The following is a 4,203-nucleotide window of genomic DNA, read 5'->3' as shown; positions in this document are numbered from 1 at the left end:
GTCTAGTCTATAGTCTAGTCTATAGTCTAGTCTATAGTCTAGTCTATAGTCTAGTCTATAGTCTAGTCTATAGTCTAGTCTATAGTCTAGTCTATAGTTTAGTCTATATTCTATTCTATATTCTATTCTATATTCTATTCTATATTCTATTCTATATTCTATTCAATAGTATATAATCTAGTCTACAGTGTTGTCTATAGTCTAGCCTATAGTCTAGTGTATAGTCTAGTCTATAGTCTTGTCTATAGTCTAGTCTACAGTCTAGTCTATAGTCTGGTCTATAGTTTAGTCTATAGTCTGATCTATAGTCCAAACTTTAGCCAAGTCTATAGTACACTCTACAACCTAGTTTATAGTCTAGTCTATAGTCCAGTCTATAGTTTAGTCTATATTCTATTCTATATTCTATTCTATATTCTATTCTATATTCTATTCTATATTCTATTCAATAGTTTATAATCTAGTCTACAGTGTTGTCTATAGTCTAGTCTATAGTCTAGTCTATAGTCTAGTCTATACTCTAGTCTATAGTCTAGTCTATGCTCTAGTCTATACTCTAGTCTATACTCTAGTCTATAGTCTGGTCTATAGTCTAGTCAAAAGTCTAGTCTTTAGTCTAGTCTATAGTCTAATCTATAGTCTAGTTTATAGTCTAGTCTATAGTTCAGTCTATAGTTTAGTTTATAGTCTAGTCCATAGTCTAGTCTATAGTCTAGTATACAGTCTGGTCAATAGTCTAGTATATATTTTAGTCCATAGTTTATGCTATAGTGCAGTCTCTAGTCTAGTCCTTAATATAATCTGGTCTATAGACAAGTGTTTTTTTGGTCTAGTTTTAATGTGTTTTTTTTTTATTATTTGGGATGTGTCAATTTTCAATTAGCAACTTGTCTGAAGTTTAACTCAATATCCTTGCCAAGTTTGTTTTTGCAGCATTTGCATTTTATGGTCCAAATAGTGGTTTAACTGAATATTAAAAAAATAATTTGCACTTAAAGCTGTCAACGAAAACATTTGCATATTTCTTTTTCCAACAACCGAAATGAAATTGAAATTTGAAAACAAAGAAGAAAAGAAAACCATTCATTCATTCAACACTTTTGCTTTTTAAAAACTGAAACAAAAACGTTGATGGATATCTGCTAAACCCTCCCTACAAAAAATTCTGCGGCTGTTGCACATTTATTTGATTTAATATTATGACTTTTTTACAGCGTTTTTTTTCTAGATTTGTGAATGTGATTGTTTTCTTTGTGTTACCCGGGCAATTTAAAACAAGTGACATTGATCATTGAAGGCCATTTAAGTTTGATTCTCAAATAAAATAAACACTTCGCTTGGTAGTGCTTTGTATTATGTTGCTAAATTGAAAATCAGGTCATTAGCTTTTGAGCATTTTAAGCTTTTTATTCTTTCCCACTATTTTGCCGTAAACAAACAAACAAACATGACCTGTACTTAACCGTTGAGTGTGAAATTGACTGCGCCTCTGTATAACGAAAGAAAAAAATGCAATTTTATGGTTCATTTATTATGCTACTTTAACTGACTGCTATAGTACTGTGTGCTGTAGTTGGCTTCAATATGTTTTATTCCAAAAAAAAAAAAACGAATATACGCAATGTTTTTTAATTAAATTTTATTTAATATTTATTTGTTTATTTAATTTAAACACTAAAATTTATATGTCGATTATATGCATGTTGGTTTTGCTTTAGTTTGAGTATTAAACATTGAGAGAAAAAAAACTGCTTATTTTCACTTAGGATCGTTGAAAAATGTAAAGGTTTCATTGCAATGGATTTCATAGCAATCGGGTAAAGTTGTAAAGTGACGAGACATTCTTAAATCGAATATGAATTCACAGTAGGGGAAGCTGGAAAGATAAAAATTGTATAAATATTAAAGGAAAACAGAAAAATCGCTAAATGAGTAACTGATTAATCGTTAAAACCGCTAATAAAATATTCGTTCACTCTACAATCTAGTTGTCTATAGTCCAGTCTACAGCCTAATCTATAGTCTAGTCGTTTGCACTCTAGTTTTTAGTCCAGTCTATAGTATGGTCTAGTTTATAGTCTAATCTATAGTCTAGTCTATGGTATAGTCTATAGTCTAGTCTATAGTCTAGTCTATAGTCTAGTCTATAGTCTAGTATATAGTTTAGTCTATGGTCGAGTCTGTAGTCAAGTCTATAGGCTAGTATATAGTCTAGTCTATAGTCGAGTCTGTAGTCAAGTCTATAGTCTACTTAGTTTATAGTCTAGTCTATAGTCTAGTCTATAGTCTAGTCTATGGTCTAGTCTATAGTCTAGTCTATAGTCTAGTCTATAGTCTAGTCTATAGTCTATTCTACAGTCTAGTCTATAGTCTAGTCTACAGTCTAGTCTATAGTCTAGTCTATAGTCTAGTCTATAGTCTAGTCTATAGTCTAGTCTATAATCTAGTATACAATCTAGTCTATAGTCTAGTCTATAGTCTAGTCTATAGTCTAGTCTATAGTCTAGTCTATAGTCTAGTCTATAGTCTAGTCTATAGTCTAGTCTATATTCTAGTCTATAGTCTAGTCTATAGTCTAGTCTATATTCTAGTCTATAGTCTAGTCTATAGTCTAGTCTATAGTCTAGTCTATAGTCTAGTCTATATTCTAGTCTATAGTCTAGTCTATAGTCTAGTCTATAGTCTAGTCTATAGTCTAGTCTATAGTCTAGTCTATAGTCTAGTCTATAGTCTACTCTATAGTCTAGTCTATAGCCTAGTCTATAGTCTAGTCTATAGTCTAGTCTATAGTCTAGTCTATAATCTAGTCTATAGTCTAGTCTATAGTCTAGTCTATAATCTAGTCTATAGTCTAGTCTATGGTCTAGTCTATAGTCTAGTCTATAGTCTAGTCTATAGTCTAGTCTATAGTCTAGTCTATAGTCCAATCTATAGTCTAGTATATAGTCTAGTCTATAGTCCAGTCTATAGTCTAGTATATAGTCTAGTCTATAATCTAGTCTATAGTAAAATCTATAGCTTTTTCTATAGTCTAGTCTATAGTCATGTTTATAATCTAGTCTATAATCTAGTCTATAGTCAAGTCTATAGTATAGTCTACAGTCTAGTCTATAGTCTAGTCTATAGTATAGTCTATAGTCTAGTCCATAGGCTAGTCTATAGTCTAGTCTATAGTATAGTCTATATTCTAGTCCATAGGCTAGTCTATAGTCTAGTCCATAGTCTATTCTGTATTGTAGTGTGTAGTCTTATCTATATTCTAGATTATAGTCTCGTCTATAGTCTAGTGTTTAGTCTAGTCTATAGTGTAAAATATGGTCTAGTCTGTAGTATAATCTATAGCCTAGTCTATATTCTAGTCTATAGTCCAGTCTATATTCTAGTCTATAGTAGTTCCTACTACTTTAGCCATTTAAACGAAAAGCTATAATTTATATTTCTATAACAATTTCATTATAAATTAAAATTCCCCTTGAATTATCAATCAGTGAAAAATTATTTTAAAAAGAAATTATTTATTTATATTTTAAAATATTTTTCTATGAATATTCGCGGCACGTTTATTAAAAGAATTGCATAAACTAAATTGTTCTTTGTTAAGCTATTCAAACAAAATGTTGATGGATAAAATAAACTATATTTGCGCCAAAAATGCAAAAAAAAAAAACAAATACCCAAAACGTATAAAATTGTTTTACTTCACGTTTTTCTTTCTTTTTGTAAAATAACAACATAATTGAAAAGTTAGCAAAATGAAAAACATTTAATCTAACACAAAAAAAAGAACTAACTATACTTTACAATAACTATAAAAACCATAAAAAGAAAGAACGAAAAAAAAATGTAGTAAGCTAAAATATTTAGTACTTTAACAATTTAGTACGCACAGACAAAATATATTTATTTATTCAAACAAACGCATATATTTCGGTAGGAATAAAGAAAGGACACGAAAAAAGCTACAAATAATTTAAAATGGTCTGCACAATTTACTTAAATCGGTAGACTAGATTACAGAACAGTCAACATACACAGTCTAGTTTGTCTAGTCTATAGTCTAGTCGACATTCTAGTCTATAGTTTAGTCTATAGTTCAGTCTATAGTCTAGTCTAAAGTCTAGTCTATAGGCTAGTCTATAGTCTAGTCTATAGTCTAGTCTATAGTCTAGTCTATAGTCTAGTCTATAGTCTAGTCTATAGTCT

Source organism: Lucilia cuprina, chromosome 3 (assembly GCF_022045245.1).
Source record: "Lucilia cuprina isolate Lc7/37 chromosome 3, ASM2204524v1, whole genome shotgun sequence".
NCBI lineage: Eukaryota > Metazoa > Arthropoda > Insecta > Diptera > Calliphoridae > Lucilia > Lucilia cuprina.
This window is presented reverse-complemented; position numbering follows the sequence as displayed.